The following is an 11123-nucleotide window of genomic DNA, read 5'->3' as shown; positions in this document are numbered from 1 at the left end:
GTCCTTAATGGGGTGTATCAGCGGGGTCCAAGGGGCGCGGCCCCTTGGCAGGATCTGGGGGCAGCGCCCCAAGCAGGGTCCAAGGGGCAGCGCCCCAAGCGGGGTCCAAGGGGCAGCGCCCCTGGCGGGGCCCGGGGGCAGAGCCCCAGGCGGTGGTCCCGCTAGTCGGGTCCAGAAATTTTTCTCACATGTTACACTTAACAGAATTAAAATTTCTTTATCCGAAATCAATAATCTTAACTGATTACGGTTTATTTTAATATGTTCAAAACAGATTAAAATAACCCCAAAACCCTAATTACTGCATCTTAAAAACTGTTCAGAAACAATTTATTTAACACTTAAATAACAACAGTTTCATTAATTCGGCTCATAGCAGAATTAAATACAGTTTTATAAATTATGTTCATAACATAATTAAACACAGTTTTACTAATAGAATTAAAACAGTTTCACAAACAGTTTACTAATCCTATTTAAAACAGAATTACTAATAGAATCAGAACAGTTTCACAAACAGTTTACTAATCCTATTCAAAAACAATTTTCCTAATAGAATTAAAACAGTTTCATAAACAGTTTACTAATCCTTATTCAAAAACAGTTTTATTAATTTGTTTCCCCTTTTCTTATCAATTCGTATGAACAGTAATACTACGAAACCTTTAATCAAATTAAAACGTAATATTAATTTAGAACAGTATATTCGAAGTTTTAATCACATTAAACGATTAATCAAATTAATTCTTCATACTGTTTTTCATACGATTAATCACATAAACGTCTTATGTATAATTACAACGAATTATAATTCCTTCAAAACAGTTTCGAAAACAACCCCTTTTTCAAAACAGAACATACAATAAGCATATATCACATATATACTCAGAATCTAATTAATCAAATTACAAGCAGCTCTGATACCACTGTTGGGTTTCATAGGTTCATAACGCAGCGGAATTTCAAAAATTTATCTAAAAACCCAAACCAAGATCCATGTAATTCGAATTAACAGAATAAGTACTTACTTGTGTGTCGAATTCAACAGCAATGTAGGAAGGAAGGAGGTGGTTCACTTTGGTGATACCTGGCCTCGGATCAGAAACGCCTCCAAAAGAACGCGTCCTCTACGAGTATCCACACGAACAGACCTTAGCCAAAACTAGTGCTTGTGTGCTAGCACTATTGCTTCACAAGCAATTTCGAATTTTAGTGATTTAGTGAATAATATATTTCGTGATTCTCAAACCAATTGCTTAATGTGTATTTATAGTGATAAACAACAATAGGGTTTGAGACAAATTCGAATTTCAATCTCATTGCAATTCTACAAGTTTATGTTTATCAAAAACTCCTTTTTGATAATCATCCATATATATTAATTACTATATTTATTATCTTCCAAAAATAATAAATTAGGGAAAACACTTATCCTTAAATTTCGAATTAATATATATATTTATTAATATATATATATATTACGAATTATATATATATATATATATATATATATATATATAATTAATCACTTAATCACATTGGGCTTGTACAACTCATAACTGTTTTGGGCTTGTTCTTAGTGTGCGACCCTGTAGGTTCATATAACGTTGGCAGTAGGCTCGAAATCCCTATTTCAGCCCACAAGTCATAAGTGGCCTCTAGCAAGACATTATGACTACCCAAGTTATACGAATATCGATAATCCGATTTAACCATTTACAATAATATTTTAATCCCTTTGTCACTCGATATCCAGATTGACTATAAGGCATAGTCTTGTCATCCTTATAATATTCAATCATTAGTTTCTTGACTCTAAGTAGACTGAAAATGATAACTCCTTATCAATTAGCATGGTGTAATACCCCAAAATATTTAAGTATGTAAATGGGACCACGTGTGCAGTGTTAAGTCGCCGGAGTGGCGATATCGGAAAGATTTCCGAGAAATTAAGATAAATGTTAAAATTTTAGCAGGACGGTTTTAAAAAGATTATCGCGGGAAATTTAATATCATATTCCAGTTCTAAAGTTGGAGTTGGAATTAGAAAAGAAAAATATTAAGAAAGTCGCAAAATAAAGTACAGGGACTAAAATGGTAATTTAACCATATAAAACCCGAAGGGATATTATTTCGCCAAAGTCCGCGAAATGTTTTATAGTATATGTAGTAAAAGTTTCGAGTCAATCGGAGACCTTTTAAAATTTGGACGCGGATGCGTTTTGGGCTAAATTGCAATTTTTGAAAAGTTCAAGGACCAAATTGTAAATTAGCCAATTAAATAACGAGAATAGTAATTAGAAGATTATTGATGGAAAGTAATAATTTTGGGATAGTATTATTTATTTAAATATAAATAATACTTAAGTAATTGAGTTAAAATGATAATTTAACCATTGGATTGAATTAGAAAGTTTAAAAGAGAAATGGTTTAAGTTAAAGAAATGAAGGATCAAAGGAGTCAATTAACCATATGTATATAAAGGTGCTGATCATTCAAAGAATGATCCAGATGCGCGATGAAAGCTCCAGAGAAATGAGAAAAATGACGATCGTTACGATCCGTCGCCGTTTCGCCGTTTCTCGTCCAAATCGAGCGTTCTTTATATCGATTTGTTCGGAATTCAATTCTCTATCTTCCCCAAGCTTCAAACTAAGGTAATTTTGTTGTTTTGGATGCTGTAATTGAAGAATTAGTGGCTGTGGTGTTTTGTTAGAATCGTATCAAACGTTATCACGTCGGTTTTGACGTTTTTTATGATTATTGAGTGGAATATTGTGTTATATTGATGTAGAACCATGTCGGAATGAGTTAGGGATGTCGGGAGCATGTCGAGATGATGTTTGGACCTGTTTAGGGGTGTCGCACGACGTGCGACTATGTCTCACGACGTGCGACATAGTTTCGCGGCGCGATCAAACTTAAAATCAACATAACTCCTTCGTTCGGACTCGGAATTGAGCGATTCTCGCGGCCACGGAACGAGGAAAGGATCCTCTATCATTTTACAGCCTCAAATCGAGGTAAGAGTTTCGTTTTGATGGTGAAATTTGCTGAGTTAGTGGCTGTTTCATTTGAAAAGTTACGTTTGAATCGTTCGGATATAAATCGAGTTACTCTTGATACGTTTGAGGTGTACAATGATAAGTTAAGTGTTTATATGAGTTAGATGCGACTTAGTATGAGTTTTGGATGATTTGGGGCCTCAAAAATGGTCAAGAGCACGTCGAAAACATCGTACCCGAAGTGGGCACGACGTGCACTACCAGAAGTGCACGACGTGCACCACAAGAGTGCACGACGTGCACCACCAGGGGTGCACGACGTGCACCAGTGAAGGGCACGATGTGCCAAGCTGGCACGACGTGCCCTACTTCGATCGTGACCTCCGGGAAACTTCCGGGAGCAAAAATTGGCTTCCGATGGCATGCTACGGGTGTAGAACTCTAACAAATGTCTTAAAATGAATATTAATAAGACATTATAGCAATGAACATTAGCATGGTGAGTAATCAATATATGAATAGAGATCTATAGAGAAGGATACGTTTAGAGCATGACGGTTATGTTTCGTGCTTTTGTCGTGTTAGGTATCTAGTGCAGTTTTTAAGAATAGGATTCTCTAAGTATATGTTTTAACGATAGAATCCTATGATAGATGTAACGGACTACGAGTATAACGAACCAAGAAGCTCGACGAGGATTGACGGCCAGTCTCCAGGAGCTTACGTTTGGATATAAAGAATAGCGGTCATTGTGAGTGGCAATTTACTTTCGCGTATTATTATTATTATTATTATTATTATAAAAGTTAGTTTCATATATTGTGAGTGTTGATATTTATACATCGCATTTATATGATTTGTTTGTATGGGCTTTTGTTATGTTTGATTGCTTTGATACATCAACCTTGTGGTGATGTTTATGGTCTGCATGATATATTAGATTGTGTGTGAGTTAAATCGGATACATCAGTTGGATTTGCTATCGATGTCAGACATATCCGATACATCGGTTGGCTTTGCTATCGATGTCAGACGTATGAGATACATCGGTTGGCTTTGCTATCAATGTCAGGCATGTAAGATACATCGGTTGGCTTCGCTATCGATGTCAGGAGGATGAGGTTAAGTACGATAGTTATGAAATGAAAAGTCATGAATTAGATTTTGAGTATGAAATATTATCAATTTAATAATACCGTTAGTAACTTGCAAACTCACTCAGTATTTTCCCAAATACTGACCCCTCACTCTGATGTTTGCAGATAGTAGAAGTCGGATCAGACAAACCATATTCATTGTGCCAGAAGTCGTTGGACTTGCACAAGTATGAGGTCCTAGAGCTGCAGTAGTCAATAAGAGTCGGTAGCAGATTTGTGAATTTACTTCAAATGATTGATTTTAATGTAAACTCTGATATGATATTTTAATATCTATAATTACATTATTTAAAAGAGTTTTCTGAAAATATTTTATATACAATATTATACTTTTAAATGCGAAAAATTATTAGTGGTTTTAGGCTTGCTACGGGTTTCAGAGCTACCACTCCCATTCCCTAGCGCCGGTCTCGGCTTAATAATTTGGGTCGTGACAGTTGTGGTATCAGAGCAGTTGGTCCAGTTACCTCTGCTAAGATGTATTTGTCGGTCAAGTATCCTAGGAACTACTGCAGCTATTGAGATGAGATTTGTCTGATCCAAGTCGTTTGTATGATGTGGTTTTTGATAAGCACGATAAAATGATTTGTGAAACACTTATTTGTTTCTTGTGACACGTATATATGAGATGTATACGTATATGTTGTTTTAATGAGACAAGCATATATAATATGCTTTTGAGATGAAGCTTCTAGGAGAGGTATTGCCTCCTATGAATAGAATATAATTGATATGATTGTGATTTGATGTCATATATATGTGTGCTTAGCATCAGACAACGTGATAGATGCTATAGAATTCGATCGATCGAAAGTTTAGAAAGAGTGTGAAGAAGGAATGCAAAGTTATAGAAGAGGTAGAAACTTGCCGGAGACAGAGTTTTAAGGTCTAGAGAACTTACAAAACGTAAAGTTTATAACTTGTTAAAGTTATTTGTTTAACGATTTTAAAAGCATAATTGTGCCTAGACCCGATACAGAAATACATGATTGCCACGACATTGATAGAAATGCATCACTACATACATCAACACATGCATTAATAGGACATGCATCATATGCATTATGTTCAGACGGAGAGGTGAGATGTGGCAACTCTTTGGGGATGAGAGAAGTCATCACCCTAGTGCACAATTTTGCTAAGATTTAAATGAAATTTTCAAATGAGTCGTTTTATTTGAAAGAGTTTTCGAAGAGTTTTGTTTTTAATGTGAGTATACCTAGACCAGAACTCTGTGACGGAAGTAAAGTGCTCGCGAGCAAGCTGTGATTTAGGCTATGAGATGAATGAATACGTATAGTTGTGAGAACATAGGATTTGTGCCTCTAGCTAATGAATTTAGCCTGGATAGTAGATATGTGTTCGGATAGTAAAACATATCTGATGAATAACGTATGACATGTATGTTGTGTTTGATATACTTGATGTTGATTAAGTCCATGTGAGCGGAATACTCGCAAGACTTAAGTTATGTTACGTAATCAAGGAAATCTAGGGAACATTGATTTTCTTGAATCTGGTCAACATAGATGCTTATAGTTACGATAGTAATATGCATGTAACATATACAACGTGAGTATATGTTTTGATAATTTGCTAAGTCTACGATGAGTTAGAACACTAAGAAGACTTGCAATAAAAGACGTGATCATAGAAGGCCGAAAGGAAGGAGATGTTCCTAAAGTCCAACGTACGTGGGCAGCGAATAGTTGTGATGATTAGTAAGCATTGTATTTTAAGGAATTTATCAGTATTCCTTTATATAATTGCTATATTATGAACAAAGAACTGCGCGAACGCGCGCTGTCGCATAGCAAGTATGCGAGGCACGAGAAGAAGATCGAGGTGATAGAAGTGAATGCAACCTAGTCCAACTGGGCAGTAGAGGCCAGAAACGAGATGAAGGTTAATGGGAACCTAGAAAGATAAAGTGGGAATATACATGCATTGGATGTGCCGCAATAACCCAACCTCATTAAGAATCAGTTAGCAGTAAAAGTAAGTGACATAAGGAATTGTATGTCAATAATAGAATAAGGGATACAAAGATAGTATCAACGTGAAGGAAGGAACACATGTAGAGATTTGATGTTTGTATACTTAAGTTAAGACTAAAAGCGTTTGATGGATCAAGCGGTATGCTAAATCCACTAAGAAAGTAAAGTAAGATGCTCATACATATCGAGCGGAGGAAGGACAAATAGTATTGTCGATTAAGATATGAGGAAAATGAATAAATGAAGTATATGATAAGAAAGATAAAGAGATAAACAACAAGAACTGCAATAGGTGGATTGAGAGTTAAAACTTCCATCTCAAGGTTTTGATTACGAAACGGATCAGTAAAGCGTGGAAGGTGTAAAGGTAATGAATGCTTATAAGGTGTTAAACCTTGAACTTCAATGAGATCAAATAAAGAGTAAAGTGTATAATATGATCGATATAGAAGATTGATTGTGATCCTTAAAGGATTAAGATGTGTTAGACACGAACAAACTTGTTTGATATAGTCCCAGAAGAAGATTCTCAAAAAGAGGACATCAGGAAAGAAGAGTTATCGGACGAGTCCGATGTCGAGGAGTACCAAAGTGAGCATTTCTGGTTCAGTGTACGAAAGTATCGCAATCCGAGGAAGGATGCAGAGATAGCCAATGGTCAGACATAAACGGCCTTGAATCAGGTTGGGAAGCAAATGTGCCCTTTTCACGAGGAATGCTACCAGTGGAATTGTATTCCACTGGCTTTCTGCGTATGGTTCGAGGGAATGCCAAAGGTAAATGACGTGTATGATAAAGTAATTAGAGTTAAGGAAAGTACGAACAACCTGTGTATGACGCAAGGGACTTAATAAGCGTTATTGAGATACGAAAAAGAGAAAGTCACGCAGAAGGATGACGAGAGGATCAGATGGATTAAATTCTATGTAGTCGTGAATCCATAGAAACAAAAAGGGATAAAGATGACAGAGTCATAGGATCGGATCCACTGACAGTTACGATGTCAGTAAGGGTACAATAGAACAATATGTAAGTAATCAAGGGCGCACTACGTCGGTAATTCAGGCAACAAGGGAACTGCGACCCATTGTTTAAATTGTTGATCGACGTTCAGAGTGCTGAAATAAGAAATATCAGAAATACGAGATACGATAGAGGTGATACCAGCATAAGAGCGGCTTTACAGACGGCCATGATGATAGTACAAATACGATAAGATAATATATATACGATTAAGAACGCACTACATCGGGAAATTCAGATAAAGAAGGCCACAACTCTCTAGTAATGATCGATGTTGTGGATATTAAAAGCAAAGAATACGATAGAAGATAATCAAGAAACACGATAAGAACGTGAATTAGAAAAGCGAGAAGAATACCATAGGATCATAGCATTTAGACTATTAATCCAATTGGTTGACTAAAGACAAGAAGTCAAAGAAAAGTTACAAAGAAGTACATCTACGGTATGGACAAATGTAGAAGTAACAAGTGGAATAGTAAGATCATAGATAGTAATGAGAAGTAAGCTTAACGCTACATGATAGTCAAGGGAAATGATTTGAAAGCTAAGAGCCATCTAAGATTGAAAATTGGAGGGAAGAAAGAGATAAGAAAGAGTTGGATTATGACGATAAATGCTAAAGCATTCTTGAAGGTCAAAAGATGAATAATGTCAAGAAGACGACAGAGAAAAAGAAAAGCGTAGATGAAACGAGAAAGGATGATGAATAAAAAGATCAAACATAGAGCAAGTAACGATGTCATCAGAGGATATTCTGACATAAGTATATAATTGGAAGAGGATTAAAATTCTCATTTAAGAATTATAAGCAAAGGAAGCTTATCAAAGCATTGGTCACACGCTGTCTTATTAAAATAAGAATTCAGCGACCAATATGACAATCCTATCTGGCTGAAAACCAGATTGATGAAACAGATGGATGTAAGGTAAGAAGAGACTACGTATTGTTTGAGTGTCCACATCACTCAACAAGGAGTAATGATAGGATTAGATGTATTGAACAAAAGTAAAGCATCAAGAGCAGAGAGTCGTAATTACAGATGAATACGACGAATGTCGTCATAAAAGGGATGTATTGAGTGACGAGGATTATCATCCTTAGTAATAAAGTATCATTAGAACGAACTGACATTAGATATCAGTAATGAACTGAAAGTTCAAAGAGAAGAAATCAAAAATAAGGATTGTCAGCGATAACTGACATCAAAGTGCAAGAAGTGCATAAATTAGAATGACAATTCCTTGCGCTGACCAGTGTCGTAAGACAAACACGGTATCTCTATTATAAATAAAGATTCTAGATGTAAAGAGGATTAAAGTAAGAAAAGAATATGAAAATTCGAGGACGAATTTTTATAAGGGGGGAAGAATGTAATACCCCAAAATATTTAAGTATGTAAATGGGACCACGTGTCCAGTGTTAAGTGTTGGTAGTTTGTGCCCTAGGGCCATTTTGTATTTATTCTTGTATAAACAAATCCCATTGGCAATGATATATATGTTTTTATTTGAACTAAGTGTCTCATCAACTAAGTGTTTATTTAATACATATTGTCCTTATCACATTGTGATAGAATCTATTCTTAAGGTAGTAAGAATATGAGTGACAGATTCTATTATACAAGTGATCTAAATAATCGTTCACGATCGATGGGGTCCTACGAATAAGGGAATCGCATTATCCCGAAAAGATCGTCACCTCTGTTTATTCTCCTGATTAGTAAAGAGTTACTAATTATAGGAAGTAGTGAGTCTCATACTACTTGATGGGGATCAGAATAAACATGTGGACACTCAAGGTGTTGAGTGAGTCGAACAAGTGACGCTAGATGACTTATACATGGTAATTCATTAAAGTCAATTTAATGTCATCTAGTTCATAATTGTACATATGTCCTTTGACTTGCGGTGACACTATCTTGTATATAGGTGATTAGAGTTTGATACTCCTTAACTCTAGATCTTTCATGAGCTAGAGCCGCGGGATGTGTTGGCTCTAGTTAGTTGTATATGGAGATAGGGGTTTAACCTAGAAAGGATTCATCACTCTGGATGAACGGAGACAAGATTCTATGCTATCTCAAATTGTTCTTGATGGATGATAAAACCTGCGCAGGTGTATATGACTTACATAGAAAGTTATTTCTAGTGGAAGTCGTATTTATCAAGAATTAGAACTGAGAGATGAGGTCATATAATAAAGACTAACAGTGTTTGACTTAACCGTGACACTAGTCGAGATTGGAATCTTAGATGAATGGAATTTTGAGTGTACGGTAATTATGAACATTGGTTCATAAAGAATGCATCGAAACATTCATCTCTATTTGGGGGTCGTGATATGTTGCTAGACGTCACTCTCGATCTACGAGAATTAATAATTAAATGGGATTTAATTATTTAATATAAGAAAGGCGTTTCTTATGACTCTCGTTGCCATATAGATCTGAACCTAGTTAGTCACACACAATAGAGTGTGCAACCGATTGAGTTTACAAAAGATCGATTTCATATAGATACTAGCATATCTCGGAAATTAATCTAAGATGAAAAACAAGTACAAATTAGGGACTAATTTGTAAGAGTTATAAATTAGTAGGAACCTAATTGTACTATGTCCAAGTTAATTAGGGACTAATTTATAAGAGTTATAAATTAGTAGGAACCTAATTATAATTTAACCAAGTTTTATGATTAGATGGCTTAAGTAATTAATTAGTGTAATTAATGATACTTAAAGCACTAATCATAAGCTAATGGAATGATGATGTCATGGTGAAGTAATGAGATAAGGAAATAAGCTTATATGTGATGTCATATGATGACATCACCTATATGATGTCACCTATGTGATGTCACCACATGAAAGGTGTCATGTGGTGGCAACACCTTTGCTTGGTGTGTGACACCTAGCATGCAAGGTGTTGCATTCTTAAGGCATGCTCTAGCCTATAAATAGAGCATGTCCTTGCTCATTTCACAACACACAACACACATCTCACTACAAAGTTGTAGAGAGAGAAAGCACTTGAAGGAGTTCAAGTATTCATCAATCACGGGAAAAACTTGGCGACGTTTTTTCATACATCCGAGCAAGGTAGTGATCGCGGCGAGAGTTTGAGCTTAGGGCTGCTCGGCAAGAGGAACTCTTGCAGGATTACTTCAAGGCGAGGATTCAATTGGACGCATACTCGTGTGGACGAGCTTGAGGTCGCCGTACTTTCGGGACTACAAGAATCGTTGGAGAATCGACATAGGTATTCTTCTTACGATTCCTAGATGCGTGCTTTAATTAATAAATGATACGACGATCCATTTGTTGTTGATATGATCAACTTTAGGATCCGGATTGTTGGAATTTCGATTTTGAATTGAAATATACGATTCGGACCCGCGCCTCCCGCTGCGCCAACAGTGGTATCGGAGCCACCGTATCATCGAGTATTAACGCTTTATGATTGAATACATGTTTAAATAATCATGGACTTAGGAATTATTATTGGGCATGTAATTTATAATTCCGAGGGATTTTGTTTTTCCAAAGATGAACAAACGCTATTGTGATATTAATTACATTTGAATAAATTCTGTCTAGGAGATTGGTACTTAAGTGGTCCGCTCGTGACCCTCCAATCTATCCTGGGAATTTTTCTAATGTGATCATTTTAACACAATACGTGATTCGCTTGTGCATTATGTTGTCATCAACGGAATATGCGGAAAAAGCGAAACCCGTAAAAAAAAAACCAGAAAAAAAAAAAATTAATATTTTTTTTCATAAAAACCAAAAATGCTGAAAAACGGGTTTTACACCCGGGAAAAAGTTTTCGGCCCGGAAAAAAAAAATATTTTTTTTCTGTAAAAACCGAAACGCTGAAAAAGGGATTTTACACCCGGGAAAAAGTTTCCGAATCGGAAAAAAAAAAAAAAGACGTAA

This window comes from Mercurialis annua, linkage group LG4, assembly GCF_937616625.2.
Source record: "Mercurialis annua linkage group LG4, ddMerAnnu1.2, whole genome shotgun sequence".
NCBI classification, from domain to species: Eukaryota; Viridiplantae; Streptophyta; class Magnoliopsida; order Malpighiales; family Euphorbiaceae; genus Mercurialis; species Mercurialis annua.
The sequence above is the reverse complement of the archived record's forward strand: the minus strand, read 5'-3'. Positions refer to the sequence as shown.